General features: G+C 43.3%; 1 long non-coding RNA gene across 1 annotated transcript in view; it reads left to right on the plus strand.

Annotated features, from left to right (window-relative positions):
• The window catches only part of LOC141105814 (uncharacterized), a 215,455-nt gene that overhangs the window by 100,327 nt on the left and 93,915 nt on the right, over positions 1-21,213 (plus strand). Inside the window, exon 3 of the long non-coding RNA XR_012235659.1 lies at positions 18,687-18,780. This is a non-coding gene — a long non-coding RNA (uncharacterized lncRNA). The remainder of the gene's footprint in view (positions 1-18,686; positions 18,781-21,213) is intronic.

The following is a 21,213-nucleotide window of genomic DNA, read 5'->3' on the forward strand; positions in this document are numbered from 1 at the left end:
GGTCGACATCATGAGGAAGTCCGACTATGACGGAAAATATGGGCCTTACCCCAACCCCAATATCCGAAAGGCCAAAATCATGGCGAAAGTGGTCAGGAGTCTAGAGCGGAATTTCGGGGTACGAAGGTCTAAAGATCAGCTCAGGAAGCGGTGGTCGGACCTGAAGTTGAGAGAGCCAGAGCAGTACCGAAAGATCCGGAGAGTGCTGCAAAAAAGTAAGTAGTTGTGCTGTGTTCCTATTTTTTCTGTCTTTATTACGTTCGTTCTGCTCCATATGCTTTGATTAGTTGTAACGTTTCCAAAGGTCAACTTTAATGTTCATGGGCACATTATTCGTTCGTATCAAACATTTTTCTTTCGGCCTCTAGAACACCATTGTTTAGGCCATATGCATTTTCACACATTTTTGGGGGCCTACTTGGATGCCAAATATTTGTTTGTGTAGATGGGTTTGTTACTAGAATGAAATGCAAACTAGATTGTGTGTAAGGAGAGGACACTGAGCAGCTGTTTTCACATCTGGACATTGGAGCACTAGTGTGGGACACAAGAACACCATTTTTATTAGGGGGCCACACAGGTGCTCCAGTGTATACTATAGGGGGGTCTCCATCTGTGAAGCTTGTACCAAACAGGTAAAGTATTGCAGCTTGACAAAGGGCAATAAAAAATATACATCTTGGAACTCGGCTAAAATAGACAATTGTACCCCACTTCCAAGCAATGTTTCCTATTTCTATAGTTCTGCCATCAAATATCTGTGTGCTAAGTATACCATTTTTGTTTTACATAGGGGAGAAAAGACTCGGACACCCCTCATCCCAGGAGACCAGAGACCCCCCCTCTCTGGAAGAAGGGGAAATACCAACCCAAGAAGCTGAGCAGGAGGAAGAAGAAGACATGGTGGAGATTGGCACCACAACAGGTGAGTGTCTGCGACCACAGACTCAGGTAAAAGAGATGGCTGGTGGCAGATTTTTGAGACCTTTTTTTTTGTTCTTTATCTCTTTTTAGGTGATCGTGATGTGAGGGATCCAGAACGCTTTACATCTGAAAGTGCCCAGATACTCATCGGGGAGATCATGGGGTGTAATCTCCAATTGCAAAACATACATCAACAAATCAGTGATGTTATTAAAAAAAATAATAACATCATTGATGTTTTGGGGCGAATTTAAACCCCACAAAATCACCTGTTTTATCGTACCAAACTTTTTTCAATGTTTAGAAAAGCCAAATTTGGAGGATGCACACAGTGTGCCAACATGTGCTATCTGCCATCACGGGAGATCAATGGACGCGTTTTGGGGGGGCAACCCCTTCCTCAATTATAAAGTAGCGTTTAGGAAGGGCTTGCTCCCCCCAAACACGTCCCTTGATCCCCCCTGATGGCAGATAGCACATGTGGACATTTGTAAATTGGTGTGCATCTTCCAAATTTGGCTTTTCCAGGGGTGATTTCCCCCCATCTGAACGCTATATCAAACCCAGTTCCTAAATACTGATGTCTGATATAGCCTTCAGGTTTTACCTAATGTGAACTTTGTAAGTTCAAGTTTTTTGGCTTTCTTGTTGGTTTTACACAGGCCTGTTTTATCTGAAATGGATATTTTGATTTTTCATAATGCTACTGCAAACATTGTTATACAACAAACATGTTGGTTTGTTTTAAAAACCTTTGGTAAATGCGCATGTGATTGTGCAGGTATAAAAAAGTGCCTTACTCAAGAATGTGTGGATTATTGTCTCAACACTACAACACTTTTGGGGTGATGTAATTGTTGTTTTATGCACAAATGGGGGTTATTTCCTAAGGGCAAATCCTCTTTGCACTACAAGTGCAGGTTCAGTGCAGTTGCAAGTGCACTTGTAGTGAAATGTGTTTTTGCATTTAGGAAGTACCAGCCAACACTGTTTTTTATAAGGTTACCCAATCACGACATTTTCTGCACTCAACACATTTCTGTCAGGGTCAGCTAAAACAAACACAAGCAGTAAATGTCCACCAAGAATTTCTTTTGGTTGTTTTTTATTTGAAAAAGGTGTCACATATTGTCTGGCATATTGATAGCCCCCCTACCCGCAAAGAACTCCAGGTATCCTAACCGGACATCACGGGCATTCAGGGAGGGCAAGCCAGGACGGCCGCTTTCAAGTGCCGTCATTGTTGATGTATTTGGGATTCCGGCCTCAGGCCCAACTGAGCCAGCATAGTTGGCTGAATGTTTTCGTAGAAAATTATGGAGAACACAGCAGGCAAGTATTATATGGTTCAGTTTATACTCCGCCATATGGATGGGTGTCATAAATAATCGGAACCGGCTGGCCAGGATTCCAAATGTGTTCTCCACCACTCTTCGGGCTCTGGCCAGCCGGTAATTAAAAACCCTCTGTTCCAGGGTGAGGGTCCTCATCGGGAATGGCCGCATCAGGTGGTCCCCCAGCGCAAATGCTTCATCAGCAACGAACACAAATGGGAGACCTTCAACATTGTCCTCTGGAGGTGGCAAGTCCAAGCTGCAATTCTGGAGACGCCTGTAGAACTCCGTCTGGGCGATCACTCCACCATCGGACATCCGGCCATTCTTCCCCACGTCCACATACAAGAAGTCGTAATTAGCCGACACCACCGCCAACATCACTATACTATTAAACCCCTTGTAATTATAATAGTACGACCCCGAGTTGGGTGGTGGGACGATGTGGACGTGTTTCCCATCAATTGCCCCTCCGCAGTTAGGAAAGTCCCACCGCTGGGCAAAGTGGGAGGCCACAGTCTGCCATTCCTGTGGCGTGGAAGGAAACTGTTGAGGAAAAAACAATAAACATTACTATTTTTTCACAGAAACCTGGCAAGCAGATTAGACACAAACATTATGGGTCAACCTCCAGATAGCATTTATTAAGGGGAATTTAACAACAACAAAGTATAAGGTACACCTATCATATTCCCCCCCCCCCCTCTCATGGGCCATTTCTAACATTATAGGGGGGGGAACTCTTGGACAGGTAACCCTCTTCACTTCATTGAGAGATGAATGCCTAAATACAGGGTATTACTTGGAACAGCCCCTCCTTAGTTACACTATTGGCAGCCCACTGGACAGGTAAGAAGTGTCATAATACAAAGATATAAATACACACTGTACACATTTGAGCACATTTGGACATTCTGCTATTACCTATCAAGATCATAATAGGATACAAGAACTTTAAACAGTACCATTGGAAAGTATACAGGCAGGCCCTTGCACTACATGCTTTGGGGAATTCATCCATAAATCTGAGCACTAAAGAGATGGGTATAGTGTGTATGGGTTTGGCAAAGTCAGCAGATAGATGATTGAGGATAGAGAATTGGGATCAGCTGACTTAGCAGTTGGGGGAGGGAGGGTTACAAAAAATTTGGGGACACCACAAAAAAAAGCCTCTGGCCCTCTGCCTGAATTTAAATCAAAAATAACATTTCAAAACATTTTAGGGGGTGTTTGGGGTAAAGCACTACTATGGAGCTGATAAAATACATTGTTAAGTAACTACATGAGGTGAATATAGGGCAGGAGACACCATGCTGGGGAGGTTATTGAAGGGCAAATATGTATGAAGGACCTAAAATAATAATTACATAAAAATCCAGCATGCATGAGGACAAAGGGGACATTCACAGCATAATACAATCATGGTAATTAGGGAATGAGGAAAGAAATACAATATATTATCAAACATTCAATACAATAAAATGTGATATAAAAGGATAAAAATCTTACCTTCATATACTCCTTCTGTAGGACCTGGATGATGGCAGAACAGGTCTCTGGGATAATGATCCCCAGAGCCTGGGGGGAGATGCCTGTCGAGAACTTGAGGTCCTGCAGGCTTCTCCCTGTGGCCAAATACCGCAAGGTAGCGACCAACCTCTGCTCCGGAGTGATGGCTTGCCTCATGCAGGTATCCTGCCTGCTGATATAGGGGGTCAGCGAAGCCAACAAATGGTGAAATACGGGGTCCGTCATCCTGAGAAAGTTCCTGAAATCATCAGGATTATTCTCACGGATCTCACGGAGCAAAGGCATATGACAGAACTGGTCACGCTGAAGCAACCAATTCTTGGTCCATGAACTCCTCCCCACCCTGTTCATGGACTGGACTTGTGTCAAGGTCAGGACCCCAACACCAAGCCCCCGCACAGCACGAACTCTACGAGGAGTACGCATACGCAACTTGGCTAGAAAACGGTCGGCTGCTCAGAACGAAGTAACAGAACGCACTGAAGAACAGCAAGGCCTGTGAAGAGCGACCTGAAAAACAGCAACGAGCGGACAAGATCGCACAGAAAACTCCAATACGAACTGACTGCACGCACTGAAGAGCAGATACAAACCCACAAGCACAAACTGAACGTCAGAAAACGATCTGAAAGCCACGAGTCTGAAAAAGCGCGAATCGTCTCTCACCAAACTTTTACTAACACGAGATTAGCAAAAGGAGCCCAAAGGGTGCCTCGCTTGGTTCTGAACTGGCCTTTTCTAGTCTCGTCGTACGTGCTTGACGTCACCGCGTTCTTGGCGATCGGAAATTCCGACAACTTTGTGCGACCGTGTGTAGGCAAAACAAGTTTGAGCCAACATCCATCGGAAAAAATCCGAGGATTTTGTTGTCGGAATGTCCGAACAAAGTCCGACCGTGTGTACGGGGCATAAGAGTGAATCATGGGATTAAATACCCTTCATATATCCCGTAGCCCCAATTCTTGTAAATGGCTAGCAAAAGGAGCTTCTACCCATGGGCCTGCTGGGGAATGATCCAAACTTGGGTTGCAAAGATTATTAATATTTCCTGTTATCAGTAAAGGTATATACCAGTGTGCTCTGCCAAGAACATCCCAAATTTTCGCAATACTTCTGAACTATATGGCGGAGAAATATACATTGAACCCAATTAATAGACCGTAGAGAATAATGTACACACCAATAGAACATATCTACCCTGTGGGTTTATCAATGCCTTCCTGCAGAAAAATTGAATTGTGGATGATGTTAATATACTGGTACCTCTAGCATAATTAGAATATACCGAATGATATTGTGTAGGGTGTCTCTCATTTTGTAATATTAACATAGTATCCTGTGTTAGATGTGTTTTCTGCAGGAAAACAATTGACAAATTATATTGCCCCAGTGTAGAAAAAAAAGCGCTCCTTTTTACTGGTTCCTTCAATCCTCTCACATTCCATGACATTATTCTTTTCAATCTTAGTTTATTTCAATATAGAGATATAACAGAAAGATAAGGTACTGTATAGTATAATATTGTATACATTATATACAGAACAATAAGGGTAACCTTTATTATATGTCATGGTATACAGCTTCCGGTAAAATACTGCATTATCACATTAGATATAGAGGCTTGTAATGTATTAGTAAAATAACATGTGTGGGGGAAACAACCTATAACCACTTTTATACTTTTACGTGTTTGTATTATTATGAAATTCCTCCTCGTCGGGCTGGAACGCTGTAGAGATCATTCAATCATTTACTATAGATATTCAAGTTGTTGAGCAATTCTGGAAATATAATCTTTTTAATATATATTTGAGTGACTGGTTTAGTACTTAAGGAAAGAAAACAGAGAAAAAGGTATGAGTGAGAGCATGTGGAGGGATAGGGGATGACAACAAACGTGGGAAGCACCCCAACATGGCTAATCGGCAGGCAAGGACGGGGCATCTCTGATCCATATGAGGAAGTCATCAGAGTATCGAAACGTCGACCATGAGGTCCAAGTAATGGAGAACTGTTCCTCCTTCCCTGCTTCCTGCGCCAGCAAACGCTCCAGATCTCTTATCCGATCCACCTCGACAGCCCAATCCCCCAAGGAAGGCACATCCATTGTTCTCCAATGTCTGGGGATCACTGTCCTGATCGCGGCCAAAAAGTGGCGCAGTAAGTCTTTTTTAATCAACTTGAGTGGGCCCGGAAGCATAGATAGTAGGGCTATCTCTGGTGTGGGCTTAATTGAGGTCGCCATTAGCCTGTTGTATAGATCAAAGACCTTTTGCCAAAATTTCCGAATTGAAGGGCATGCCCACCATATGTGGAGCATTGTCCCACTAGAGGACAGGCATCTCCAACAAGTACCTGAGATAGAGGGGTTAAATCGTTGGATGGTCACCGGGCATCTGTACCATCTTGTTAATAGCTTAAACCCCTTTTCTTGATTCTTAGTTGCCAAAGAGATCCTATGTGTTAAAATAAAGCTTTTTTGCCAATCAGCAGGGGAGATGGAAAGCTGTAGGTCTGCTTCCCATTTCTGTGTGTATATTGGAAGGTCAGGGGTAGATACATTTAATAGAAGGGAGTATGATATTAATTGACTCCTTTGTAACCACATGGTTGGGGGCCCCGCACTCGTCTGGGGAGGTATGTCTGGTCTCAAAGATGGGTCAGCGCGTAGTACCTGTGCTAAATGTCTATGACTATCCCTGTTCCAGGGTCCAAATCTCTCCTCAACCTCCGCTGGGGGGGAAAGCCGGGGTTCCAAAGAGAGGAGTCATCGGGCCCCGGGGTTTAGATAATTTACTCGTTAATAGCAGTCGGTCCCATATCTGAAGAGTCTGACGGGTAAGGGCAGTAGAGAGGGTACCATCTCTACGCCGAGTCGCAGGTGTCCACGGCAGGGCGCAAAGATCAGCTTCATTGAGATGTTTTTCCAATTGAACCCAGAGCTTAGAGGAGGGGTGGTGAAACCAATCCACAATACGTGTGAGTACCGCTGCTTTGTGGTAGGAAGAGGCATCTGGGATCCCCGCCCCCCCCCCCCCCCCCCCCCGGGCCTTTGGAAGAATCATTGTGTCATATTTTATCCTGGGGCGGTTTCCTTGCCATATAAATTTAGAAAAAATCTGGCGAAGCTTTTTGAAAAACGGGGTGGGGATGTGAATAGGTAAGGTTTGGAAAAGATAGAGGAATCGAGGGAGGACATCCATCTTTAAAACATTCACCCTACCCAACCGAGAGAGCTATTTAGATGCGTATGTGGTCAGATCCGCTTGTGTTCTAATAAGTAGAGGGGTAAAGTTGCTGGTGAATAATTGGGAAGCGTCTGTTGGGATATGAATTCCTAAATAACGAATAGAAGTAGAGTTTGTCTTAAAAGGGAAGGAAGACGCAAGTTGTTGGAGAGCTGTTTCTGGGAGTGAAATGTTGAGTATTTCTGACTTACTATGATTAACTTTAAAGTTACTAACATCTCCATATCTCTAAAACTCCTGCATAATGGAAGGTAATGAGACTTGCAGTTGGGTCACAAATATGAGTAAGTCATCTGCAAATAGGGCAAGTTTAGTATGTATGGGACCTATACTAACACCGTGGACAGCCAGGTTGTTTCTAAGGGCGATGGCTAGGTGTTCCATAACAAGAACATAGAGAATGAGGGACAAGGGGCACCCCTGTCGCTTTCCATTGCGAATAGTGAATTTTGGAGCTAGAGATCCATTTAGTCTAATCCTGGCGGAGGGAGAAGTATAGAGGGACATTATTCTTGAGAGCATGTTTTGGCCCAGACCCAGTTGTTGTAGTGATAGGCGCAGAAATTGCCAGTCGACGTGGTCGAAGGCCTTTTCCGCATCCACCGTGAGAAGGCACAATGGGACATTGTGGGTTCGAGCATAGTCTGCAATGAGAAGTGTTTTCAGGGTGTTATCTCGTGCCTCTCGTCCGCTCACAAAGCCCACTTGATCTAGGTATATTAATCGGGGTAGCAACGGTTGTAGTCTATTAGCCAGCACCTTCACATACACTTTCAGATCAACCCCTATCAGCGAAATGGGTCGGTAATTAGCACATATAGTCAGATCTTTGTCTGGTTTTGGGATGAGAGTGATATGTGCCTCTAGAGTTTGCAGTGGGAATACCGATCGCTCAGAGATTGAGTTAAATACTTTTGCTAAGAAGGGAGTGAGAAGATATAGTATTTGCCCACGTTTCGAAGCAATGTTCAGCTCGTTGACGTTGTATGAACAAAATTTCAATTGGGGGCGTGAGGTTACTGTGTGGGCCATGTCGGGGTGCTAGAGGCCGTGTAGGGGGAAAACAATAGGATATATAAGAAAAGTATGTAGAACAGTGCGGGGTAGGGTGGGGAGAAGAGAGGAGATATGGAAGTGGGAGAAAAAGAAGAGAAAAGAAAAGGAGAGGAAAGAAAGGAGAGAGAAGGGTATGAGGATAATAGAAAATGTAAGGTATAAGTGAAAGGACACCTAAAAATATGTCCAGAAAACGAATGTGTTTGCTAGCGCAAAACACTGCGTGATATATCACGCTTTAGGCACAAACAGTGCCTGTCCTACTGTGGGGGGAAGGTCGAAATGGGTGGACCTGAGCCGTGATCCCGACAGTGAATCAGGCATGTATATAGCACACTAATCATGTAAAACGTATGTGAAGCATAAGGCATCTTAACGAGAACAGGTGAGAACAATCAACTAAATATCAACAGTGGGTATAAGTAGTTAACCTGGAATCATATAGAAAATAAATTGCAATTACACTGGTTCCCTCTTGTAAATAAATCAGTCACAACTGCAGTACGCGCATAGGAGTACCGGGGGAAGCGGGGGACCCACCCAAAGAGGCATCCAATCGCATCGTGCGTGGCACCTTTTAAACTTACATTGTCCTGAAATGGGGATTAATTAAAATCGGTGGCCAAACCTCCCTCCGGAGCGGCTCCCCCACTCCCGTCACACACCCCCACCGCACGCCACAAAGGAAGGGGGTAAGAGGGAACAATCTAACAAGCAAAACACTTTATATAAAACCGTTGTTGTGTTGTAACAGTACCTGACTCCCTTCATAGTGAGAGTCTTAAGGTGACCATAGGCTATGTTCTCTCCCGAACCCCAGCCATATAATAAATTGGCAAAAAGCAGGAAGAGAGCCAGAAGGTCCAACCCCCGCTGTCACTTCATCATTTACCAAGTGTTCCAGGGATCCCGGGCAACTTCTGAGTTAGTCTTCTGGAGAGGTAGGTCGTCTCATCCCTGGGCCAGAAGAGACTGACCTAGACCTAGGTCGTCTGCGACGCTGTGGGAGTGGACCAAGTCCCAACTGTCTCGATCCGTCGACTGGAGGGTCTAGCCAGTTCAAGACATCCACCGGCTCTTGCTCAAGAAATAGGAAAAAGTCAGGCAGTTGATCTGGATCGGAGAGCGTGAACCTGCTATCTCCCCATGTCACCTTGATGCTGAAGGGGTGGCCCCATGTATAGGAGGCCCCAGCTTGCCGTATAAGATCTAGTAGAGGGCGCACCACTCTACGCATGTATAGCGTATTGTGAGACAAGTCAGGGTATAGGTGGATAGGGGCTCCAAAGAAGTCCACTGGGCCCACGTTCCATGCTTTTCGCATGATCTCCTCCTTCAAGGTATAATAGTGGACCCGACAGAGGACATCGCGGGGGTGACCCTCTCGGGCTCTCCCCGGCCCGCCCACCCTGTGAACACGATCCAATTCAATTGGTGATGTTGCCTCTCTTCCCAGCACTTTATTGAGGATGGATATGACAGTGGGTTTCAGTTCTGCTCCCGATGTTGCCTCAGGTAGACCTTGCAGTCTAATATTGTTTCTGCGACTGCGGTTTTCACTGTCTTCTATGCGAAGCTGCTGGTGACGTAGGCGATGGAGATGTGTCGCAGATGCAGATTCAAGGGCTGTTATACGTGCCTCATGGTCATCCTGAGCAGTATGTAAGACCGATACCGCTTCCTCATTAGCTGTAACTTTTTGTCTCAGCGTGTTCAGCTCTACTTGTAGGGAATCTTCCATCTTGCTTGCCCATGATTCGAAATCAGTTCTGAAGGCAGACAATAGGGCTGTAGCTTCCATTCTAATGGGCACTCCCGTCAGGGGATGAGGGGTTGTCTGTAGTTCCCCGGTGTCTGTGTCTTGCGGTGTGACTGACCTTGTAGAGGAGGCTGATGTCTCTCCTCTGGATTCTTGGAGTTTCTCATTTGCGTCCCTAGTCATGCTAGCTGTTACGGGAGTGGCGGTGGGTGGCTTGGTCTTCCCTGGGTTGCGGCCAGGCGCCATCTTGTCTTTAGGAGTTCGGGGATCAGTCGGCGCTGTTCTAAGTAGATACCTCTGTATGGTGCCTTGTTGAGGGTCAGCAGGTTCTGAGGAGTGTGAGCTAGCTGCCGCCATGTAAAATACAGGTGTGCTGTATTGCGGGAATAGCCTGTGGCTGTCAGGATGGCATGGGTCTCAGGGGTGTGCGGCTTCAGCCATCCACGGTCGATTGCTCTCTATCGAAGCCCCCTCCTCCACAAAAATAAGGGGGGTCTGAGGGGGGAAGGGCAGGCCCGAGAAAGCAATGTCCCCAAACAATAGAAAAGCCTGTACCTTAGTCTCTGGGGCAGTGGAGGGGTGTCCACCGTATAGGATGGTGTGCTGGGTGTCTCCTGTGCCTCCGATTGCGGCCCCCAGGTCCGGTATTTGTGGAGGCCTCACAGGCCTCGGATCCGCTGTAGGCCGCGGATGCCTGGGGCCCTCATCCACGGTCGCTGCTGTAGGATCCTGTGCCCCCTGTTAGTGCTGTCAGCTCCAGATGCAGCGGTCCCAAATGTAGGCCGATCGATCGCCCTCCGCCCCGCCGATCGCGGTACGCGAGTCCGGGGATTCCAGCTGTGTTGTAGGCCGCAAGATGGCGTCCTGCGTCCAGTGCAGGGCCGGCGGCGGCCTGGGATTGAGCTAATCCGCCAGCTGTATAAGTCAATTTGCCCCACAAGTAATACAGTTAGCACCGGAAAGTCGTGGGGTACAGCTGGGGGAAGGTTTTAGGCTGTATAGGCTCCGGATGGCTTTGGATTGCAGAGGACTCGGCGGAGCTCCTCTGCAGCACGTCCACCCACCTCGACGTCCGGACACGCCCCCCCCATGACATTATTTTTATTTCATCACTCATTTTTTTTAGAGCCTACAAAAATGAAACATTGCTACCTTAACAATGAATATTAACCGTACACTCAACAGACTTTTTCCATCATATCTAGCATTGATTTGATAGTATTGTGTATAGGCCAAGAGAAGAAGAGAAAAAAAAAATGGATACAAAACATTTTTCCCCTAGGAAAAAACAAAAGGGAAGAAAAAAAAAAACACCAAGAGCAAATCCCCAATCCACCATCCCACTCCACCCCACAGCTGTTATGCGAGAGAGGGGGATTGGTGGAAACAGAACTATGAAAAGCAAATAGTAAAGACCATCCTCTACTGCCTTTAACTGAACGTAAAGAGAGCATTCTAAATCTCAAATTAATAATGATGTCATATTTAACTAAGTATCCTTTCCCGATAAGAAAGCAATTGTTGCTCATTCTTATAGTAGTAGCAATCTTAGAATTACCAAAAAAAGTTGTTCCATCCCTAGCTACAATCCTAAGTTTTGCTGGATAACATCGCTTATGTCAATTGCAAAATTGCGGAGTCTCTTTTTAACCTGTGAGTATTGATCTCTCATTTTCTGCACTTCTACCGAATAATGCGGATAAAAAGAGATTTTTGAACAGTTTATTTCCATATTGCCTTTTGTTTGGGCCAGGGCTAAAATTTTATCTCCGTCTCTGAAATGCAACATCTTGATAATAATTGGTCGAGGAAATTTTCCTGGAAGAGGAGATCTGAACAGAATCCTATGTACACGCTCAGTAGAAAAAAAGGGCAAAAAAAGAGTTCTTTTCAAAATTTTTTAACAACCATTGTTCCATAAATTCTGTGATATTGTTCCCTTCTGTACGCCCAGGAAAGCCAATGACTCTTAAATTATTTCTACGTAGCCTGTTTTCAAAATCATCAATGTAATTAGCATGCTGCTTAGACTGAAGGCCCACCGCTTCAAGATCTCGTTGCATAAATTACATTGTATCCTCTATATTGCCAACTCTATTCTCTACTTCAGTTGTACGCTCTTGCACTTTTTGAATATCTTGATGTATAATAGTGATCTCCTCTAGCATATTTTGAAACTGATTTGACAAAATAGATAGCGTAGCATTACTTATTTGTACCGCTTTAAAAACATCTTTCAGAGTTGGCTCTTAAATCTGAATATGCTGCACATTGTCTGGGTTTCCAGTGTAAATTTTGATAGTATTATTATCTTCCTCCTCCTGCCCCATCTCTCTTTCTTGATCATTCCCTTGTGCCACTAGATTTATATTTGCTTTTGACCGTTCAGAACTATTCTGCTTTTCCTCAACGGTTGCTGATATTGAATGTTTTATAGGAGATGCAGAAGGTTCTGAATTCGGAATATATACATAACCCTGTAGTTTCTCTGTTGCTCCCCAAGCTTCTTCTTTCTGCCGTGATCTTAGAGAAGGAAGCCCCACACCATCTTGAGCACCTGGGCCTAACCCTGTCCCATCCATTTTATTCCTCCTCAGCATGATTTTAGCTTTTACCTGATCTAGGTTTTTACCTCAGGAAGTTCTATGATTATATACACAAAATCTCAAAGCACTTTTTAACTCCAACACAGTCCTGTATCTCAACTAAGTACAGAGTAGATATCAAAAGCTTGGAGATTCACTTGTTTTTGAAGTTTGAATTTAAGAATTTTTTTAAATGATAGACATTGATAGTATTAGTTTGTCTAGGAGGAATCTAGAATATTGGAGTTAAATGACTAGTATACTCAGGAGGAGCTCTTATTACAGGTAGCTGTCAGGATCAGTATGTATTTCTAGTAGACAGTCTAGTTTGGTCCAGGACTCATTGATACCAGTGGATGGATAGACCAGCCAGGTTCCTGAGTTTATGATTTCAATCACTATAGGTTATTGGCCAGGACTGAGTTTATCATTAATAAGGGTTATCCTTAGTATATCCAGGAGGAGTTCTTTTCACAGACACCTGTCAAGACCTAAATAGGGTTTGATAGGTGCAGTATTTTTAGTGGACAACCAGAGCAGCTTGTTTTCCTAGTTATTGGGGATGGGAGCTGTTCAAGTTATTTAATGTATATTCAGTTAGGAGGTTTCCACTTCCTCCTTTTTCTTTACCTTTTTTGGTTATTGTATTCACCGAATCACTGCCTATGCCATTCGCCAATCAATAAACAATAATCCTCCCTTAATGATTATATATATACACATACACAGTCAAGACACATTTTATATAATTTGAATAAAAGTTATGTTTTAATACCAGAGGCCTTGGTGCCCAGGGTAACGTACCCTCCGTTTAGTTTGACATAAGATTCTTTATCAGGCTGCTGAGCTGGGAATTGTTATGCAGTTATCTGGGTTGAGTGATTCTTAGTGCTGCCTTGGAGGCTGTATGCAAACTTCACTGGACTGAGGACCGTTGGGCTAGCAGGTAACGTGGCATCTGGGCATTGGATTCTGTTTGTGGCACTCCCCGGACACTTAAGGGTCTGTTTATGAAAAAATTTGCTGTGCAAAAGTTTAACGCATTCGCACAAGCATTACAAAAAATCCCCATAATTTCTCTAATAATTTATTTCCTGTGATAATCAGCTTCATGTAAAGGCCATAATGTGGTATTTTCCTGCAATACCTTAATCAGGTAAAAAGCTGCATTATGGCCACCAGATGTAGCTAATGATAATATGAAATATATGTATTAGGCAAATTATAGGAACTATTCACAAATTGAAAATTATTAAGTATGGTGGGGGCAAATAAATGCCAGGAATGTGAGATGGGTTCTACATCTTTCCAGTAATTATTTACTGTGCCTTTCAGCTGTGTGAATGCACTCCAGTTCTGTGACTATGGGAACTCCGGAGCTTATCATCATATGAACATGGCCCAATATCATTGTTTTCTCCAGTTATTCTCATTCACCATGAGTTTCCTGACACTTCTCTACTCGCAAGGGTCATAGATTTTCCTTGCTTTGTCCTTGCTGCTGAACAGCGACACACTCACCTCTATCCATTTAACCTCTGCTGCATCCACAGGGGGTTGTCCGTATCCCACATGCCTCTGCAGTTTTCCTCCCACTGGACCTAACACAGAAATCTTGGATAGCTGTTCCTTACCTCGCACTATTCACAGACTTTTCTAGCTCCCTCAGGCATTGCTTCCTCTTTTGCTTTATCCAGGGAGGAATTTTCCTCAGCTTTACAGGATTCAATGACAAAAATAATTGCCGCAACAGGGGCCTCAGAACACGCCATATGTGTACTTCTATGCTTTCTCTTCCACAGTCTATCTCTGACATTCCTGCAGCTGCAGAGCAGGCAACTGTGGGCAATGAGTCTCACTATTCCTTTTTGTAAGAGTTTGTGCCTGAGGAGACTCAGTCTGTTGACATAACTCCTAGCCAATAAGATTTTGGTTCTTATTGGCGCAGTGCATACATATTTAAAACTAAAACAACCTGCACCTAAAAACACCCCTGTTACTGGTCTGGGTCACCTTACAAGTCCTTAATCTGCCTAAACTATTCCAGTACATTTGTCATTAAAACCTATTTTGTACTCCTGACAAATTATTTTCTCATTCAAAACACTGCTGAGTAATATCCATGGAGGAGGAGTTTACTAAGAAGTGGCCTGTTCCCATTGTGGAGCCAGCCTTTTCTTGCTTAAACAAAAACACTGCCCATTCCTGTTGATGGTATTTTAGTGATTAAAACTAATATTGACTACAGCAGCAGTACTGGCATACTCCTTCCAAATGGCACAACTCACTTTATTAGACAAACAGTGACTTGCCAAACCCCCGGAGTGGTCTACATCATGCAATGCCGATGTGGGTGCTACTACATTGGCAAAACGAAATGCCCCTTTTTTAAGAGGATCCGTGACCATGTAGGTCCCATTGCCAAAAGAAAAATGGCAACAGCCGTCAGCACACATGTAGGTCTGTACCATAATTTTGACTCTCAAATGATTTCCTTTTCTGCTCTTGACCATCTGCCCCTTAACGCCAGAGGAGGTAGTGTGGATCGTACTCTAATTCAATTAGAGGCCAGGTGGATACATAGCCTCCAGGCTATGATTTACCCTGGCCTCAATGAAACATTCAGTTTCAAGCCTTTTCTATAATTCTATTGGTCAACCTTTTCCAACGGTTGGAGCAAACAAATCCCCCACCACCACCACCACCCATCTGCCTTGTTTTCCCCTCTCCCACCTCCTTCCCCCCTTTTCCCCTCCCATTGCCTATATAATTATTTTTTTCTGTATTGATTAAATCATGTTTGTTTAATTTATTTATTCACATGCAATACCATTGATTATCTTTTTGTATTGATATATGTATTACAATGTATTATGAACCCCTGTCTATACATTTTTGAAGAATAAAATGCGCTGTTCATACATTGTATAATTGATGCCTATCGATTGTCCAATAGCTATATATATATCTGCCTTCCTACTTACTATTTCCATCAGAGTTGCCTTATGTCATTTCTAAAATTACGGTCACCAGTGTTTAATATTCTCATACCAGCGAGGTGATTGGTATAGCGCTGTATTTATTTAATTTACTCTGCATTTTCCTTATTATTATCCAGTGATCCAGTTTACTATTAATACCTCACAGCATCAGTTTAATACTCTTGTCACTTCACTATTCCCAGTCACTTTAGCTTTTACGATCATGTGAACGGAGACGGAGGACAGAGGCGCGCCCACTAATTGGGCTATGTCAGCTGCTCGAGCGCCCGCTCCTCCCTATCCCTACACAGCTCGTATTGTCTTATGGGTAATGTAGTCTCCTACCTTTCTTTTCACTTGTTTCCGCTCCGCTCTCCCGCCTCCCATTTCATTGGATGCGGGCAAACATGTGACCGGCACGCACGCACATTTAAACACCTCTCATCACATACTATGCCAGATTACGGATGGGCTGCCACTTCAGGCATATCTTTCTACACAAGGTAAACTTTGGACTTCACTCTACCTTTTCACTCCTCTTAATGAAACTTTGTTTCAATCGTTCAGCTCTCCATTCAAACTTCTTTGCTTTTTGAGTAATGACACTGAGTATGCCAATTATTTATACCTCTTAAGCACCTGTTACCGTCCCTAAATTTTCTCCACTCCTCGCTTTTAAACTGGGGGTAGACGATCTGTAAACAGGACTTTGGTTCTCTACTGTATGGATGACCAATATATTTGCTTGTTATTAGCATTTGCATTTTTTATTGTTTTCTAAATTAACCCTATTATGGCAGTGCGTCTTTTCCTTACATTTTCTCTCACATTCAGCATCAATTACAATAGATATTTATTGTGGTCCTTATTATTATCTTTTCGATTAAACATCCCTACCTGGCAGCCCTCACTCCCTCTTAGACTTAGTTGGGTCCTTTGTAAGTACCTCTCCCCCTAGCCCATTTAAATTATTATCACTTCCCCACTTCATAGTCACAGCATGTCTCCACTTCACTTACCACTCTAGGGTGGTTTTCACACCCCAGCACACATTTCTTCCCCTCCCACATTCCCATTCCCCGCCCTCCCTCCCCCTCTCTCTCTTTCCTCCCCCCCCCCTTTTCCCTCCCCCTCTCTCTCTTCCCCCCTTCTCCTCCCCCTCTCTCTCTTCCCCCATTTTTCTCCCCCCTCCCCTTTGCCCTCCCCTTTTGTCTTCCTGTCCTCTTTCTTCCCCCTCCCCTTGTTCTACACCTCACTCCTTCCCACCCCCCCACCTTCCCCCCCTTTCCCCCCACCTTCCCCCCCTTTCTCCTTTTTTCCCCCTACCCCTTCACTTTCCCTTTTCCACTATTATTCCATTCTTACTTTTTCTTCATATGGCAGACACAGGTCCCACGGCCTTTACTTGGGCCCACCCAGACCAACCCTTTCCAGTACAGCGCAATGCCCGTTCTCCTACGTCTGGCCCGACTCTTACAGCAGGTAACTATCTAATAGTTGGCAGCCAAACAACTTAGCTTTGGACAGTTGTTAACATGTTTTTCTTTTAACACACTTTTTTGTAAATATTTTGATGGCTCTTAACTGTACCTTATTCCATGCAGTGACATACCCATTTTGGTCCCTCAACATACATCCCCTGAGGAAGCCCTAACGGGCGAAACATGTCGGGATTATAGTGCTGAGTGACTTCTTATTCATAACTTAATCTGATATGTACTGCTGTTTGTTTTATATTATGTATAGCCAGCATAATTTTTAAACTTTGTTTATGTTCAATAAAATGTGTATAAATGTATAAAAAATATAAATGTGTAAAATTTATATTTTTTACTCTGATGTTCGTCTAAATCTATTTGCCCGGCCCCCATAAAATCCCAATAAATTACTTTCCTGACTATATTTAATATTGACTAGGGCTCTGAAACCTTTCCCAAAACCATATTTTCTTTGGCAGGCCTTGTCTTGAAACCTATTATTACAGTTTTGGCAAATTTCCAGATCCTGGGGGTGTGGGCTAATAAAAAAGAGCTTAAAATCATCCTTGCTGATCCCTTAGGTATGGACTGGTTACAGCTTATGCCTGCTGCTTTGTACCACTATGTTAATAGGATAGTAGATCTTGCCGTCTCATTTTTAGAATATCTAGAATAATATGTGGAGGACTATTTAGTTTAGTTTTAATACTGGTCTGTGGATGTATAAAGCAATTGCTCTGAATACCCTTTGATGGGGCTTCACTCGACAACTTACTTTAAAGCCCAACTCCTTGTAACTATAAAATTATCCCTTGCCACTGGTTCTGTGCCCGTTTGCTTGTTTAGGTCTAGGGGACACCGAAAAGTAGACTTACCCGATCTTCCGCACCTCCCTGCTGCTAGACCAGTCCCTGCACCAGTCTTCTTCTCTAAGCTCCAGCAAGGTCCTGACATCAAGACCAGTAAAGGATCTATAGCCCTGCACTCGACATAAAGGACGCTGAAGGACAGTCCACCACTAGAGTGAGTGACTATATTTTCTCCCTGAAGTAGATACGGAAGTTCCCTGTATCGATACGCGTTGGGGAGGGGACAGGACGGACGTTCAGCAGGTGACCTGTCAGGAAAGAACCCCATACCATTCCAATATCGATCTGGTATCTTTACATGCTGTTTGCCTGATACAGAGTGGCGCACTGACGCGCCTGTGAGTACCCCATGGGAGGTTTCATGTGATTAATAAACTGTTAAAACGTTATTACACCATCCAGTCCTTTTTTACTCAACCGAGGTATAGTGCTGACGGGTCCAGGAGTCTGGTTAAAACTGCAGAGCCCCAGAGATGGTTCACAGGCGTGTATTGACTAAGCTTAAGTGTAAAGTAACACGCTCAGAGGTGAGCGTTTAATACCTAGGGGGGAGCACCTGAGTGTGATCACTGTTGCTTGCTACACAGCAGTTTCCAAATCGCATGGATCAGTGTGGCTTGTTTTGGATTATGTACACAGCAGTTTCCAAATCGAATGGACTTTAGAAGCACTTTTGAATTTAAATAATTGGATGACACATATCCACATAGAAGCACTTTTTATTCATCTATATGTTTTAGTGGATTGAGTCCACTATATATTTTTATGAACACTATATGATTTTATAAACACTATATGATTTTATGAACAATCATTTTGATACAACCAATCACCATATGGATGCACGTTATAGCACTTTTTACTAGTGTGATTATTTATTTCTGTATTTATTTATTTATCTATGTGCACCAAAAAACAAAAGCCAGCCCAGAGGTGTGCCTGACTCGTGGACAAAACCCTCTCCACAGCTGAGGACATGGCATAGCAGAGCAAATAACGGAGTAAAGAATCTTAAGGTGAGTATACAAACTCCTATTTTTTCCTTTGCTGTCCATTGGACAACACAGCTCTGCTTTTTTTTTTTTTTTTTAAATGATTTTTATTGAGTTTTACATGTTATACATGAGACACAGCGTTACACCATTGAGCTTTACAATAATACATTAAAGAGAATAGTACAGGGGTCTTGTTTAGACAATTTAACCTTAAAAGTACTATAGAACAGTGGTCCCGCATGGGTGTATTAACTTCTTTGGTGTAGATATAACTGAGTAACAGGGTATCCATAGTTGGATAAGATGTATAACTAGAAAAGTATAAGGTATATAAAGAAATAATGTAAAAGAATAAAAAGGTGGAGATAGGGAGGGAGGAGAGGGAAGGGAGGGGAAATTTGTCTACGGTCCAACCACCATGCGAACATAGTGTATGTAGTTAGAGTAAAATGGTTTATTTAGTAGTTTCTAGCATCAGTTACCTTTAAACCATGTTGTCCAGATTTTCCAATTTTTATCAAACTTTTCTTTCTGACCATTCTTAATGGCTATCAGGGATTCATACACATAATGGGTCTGAGTGTTTATGAGAACTTCCGATACATTTGGAGCTCTGTCTGCCTTCCAATGTTTGGCTATTAATGTTCTAGCTGCTAGAAAAATGTGGGTGATCACAATTCTAAATTCAGGAGGGAAGGTTTCAATACCCACATTTAAGATTGCTAAGCTTGGTTTGGGACGGGTCAGAATCCCGGTGATGCTTGAGATAGACCGGAAGACAGAGTTCCAAAAACAAGTTAAGTGCTTACAGGACCAGAACATATGTAGTAGGTTGCCTATGGCGCCACAGTTCCTCCAGCATAGTGGGGAGCTATGGCTCCCAAATTTTGAAATCCTATAAGGTGTAAGGTACCATCTGAGTGCAATTTTCTGGGAGAGTTCCCAGTGGTTAACGCATCTAGAAGCTTTATAAAGTGATCGAAATGCGTATTGCCACTGCGAGTTTGTAATGTGTACGTCTAGATCTGATTCCCATTTCTGGTAAGGCTGGGATTTAATGAAGTCTAGTTTATGTTGGAAAAGATTATAGAACAAAGAGATACCTTTGGGTGGGGTGGGTTTCGTGGTGAGATATCTCCACACTTCTCCAGGGAGATATATGTGATATGATTTGATAGAGTGCAGAAGGTGGGCTATTTGATTATACTTATATTGGTCGGCAGAACAAAGGTTGTATTGGTTCCGAAGTGAAGGGAATAAGGGAGTTATTGGAGTATAAGTCAGTGATTGTTTTAATGCCTTTGTCGTGCCAGTCTCCAATATTGAGATTCGGAATGACATGAGAAAGGATTGTTATAGGTATAGGAATGTCCTTTTGTTTGGATATCGGAGTTGGGACCTTGCATAGGTCTCTCCATGCTAATAGTGATGCTTGGATAGTGAGTGGAAGATTGTGAAGAGGGTGGGGTTTCCAAACGTCTAAAAGTAGAACTTCAGATTATTGGAAGGGGTCAGAGTTCGTTCGATGCCGCACCACAAAGCATCAGGTGCCGGGTCGAACCACTCTTTAAGTTGTGTGAGAACAGCAGCTCGGTAATAGTCCCTAATGTCCACCAGTCCCATACCACCTGCCACTCTATGCTTGATCAAAAGGGTTTTAGAGCATCTTGGTCTCTTAGATTGCCAGATATATCTAGAAAGTAATGCGTTTAAGGCTCTGATGTGTGTGTTGTGTATTGGGACTGCTAATGTTCGAAATATGTAAAGTATTTGGGGTAGAATCAACATTTTAAATGAGACAAGGCGACCTATCAAAGTTAATTCTATATTGGCCAGTCTATTTGTTTCTTTGGTGAGTTTAGTAATTAAGGATGAGTAGTTGGCTTCCGCTAGGTTATGTGGGTTATTGGTCAGTATTAGGCCTAGGTAGGTAATACTCGTTTTACTCCATGTATAGGGAAAGGATGCGTGCAGTTGGGACTTTAACACAGCTCTGCTTTTGATAATCAACTGTGACATTCCACAATGGGGTGGGCAAGCAAATATAAAGGAAGAACAGACTAACCTACTTAAAGAAAAATGAAGCACGCCAGTCAAGCTGCATTAAGCATCTGTTTCTCAGATTGGCAAGACTGGCACTTCTGTTAACATGTTCTACAAGTTTTACTATGTGGATGTTTAGATATCTGTGAATGCAAGCTATAGACATAAGGTTCTACAAGCTGCTGGCAACCCCAGTGTTAACAGTGTGTTGTTTTGTTTCCTCCCCTCAGTCCCAATTTTCCTGAATCCTAATAATCTTGTGTTCTTTGATTAACAATTAAAAAGACCAAATTTTTTAACTCGCTTAAAAGTCCTTTTTATGGAGCTCATCGAGGGACACAGATCTCACTCCTCTGTGTTTATAATCTTCCCCTAAGCCCCCATTCACATCGGCACGATTTGACAGGTCAA

Source organism: Aquarana catesbeiana, linkage group LG01 (assembly GCF_042186555.1).
Source record: "Aquarana catesbeiana isolate 2022-GZ linkage group LG01, ASM4218655v1, whole genome shotgun sequence".
Classification (NCBI taxonomy): domain Eukaryota; kingdom Metazoa; phylum Chordata; class Amphibia; order Anura; family Ranidae; genus Aquarana; species Aquarana catesbeiana.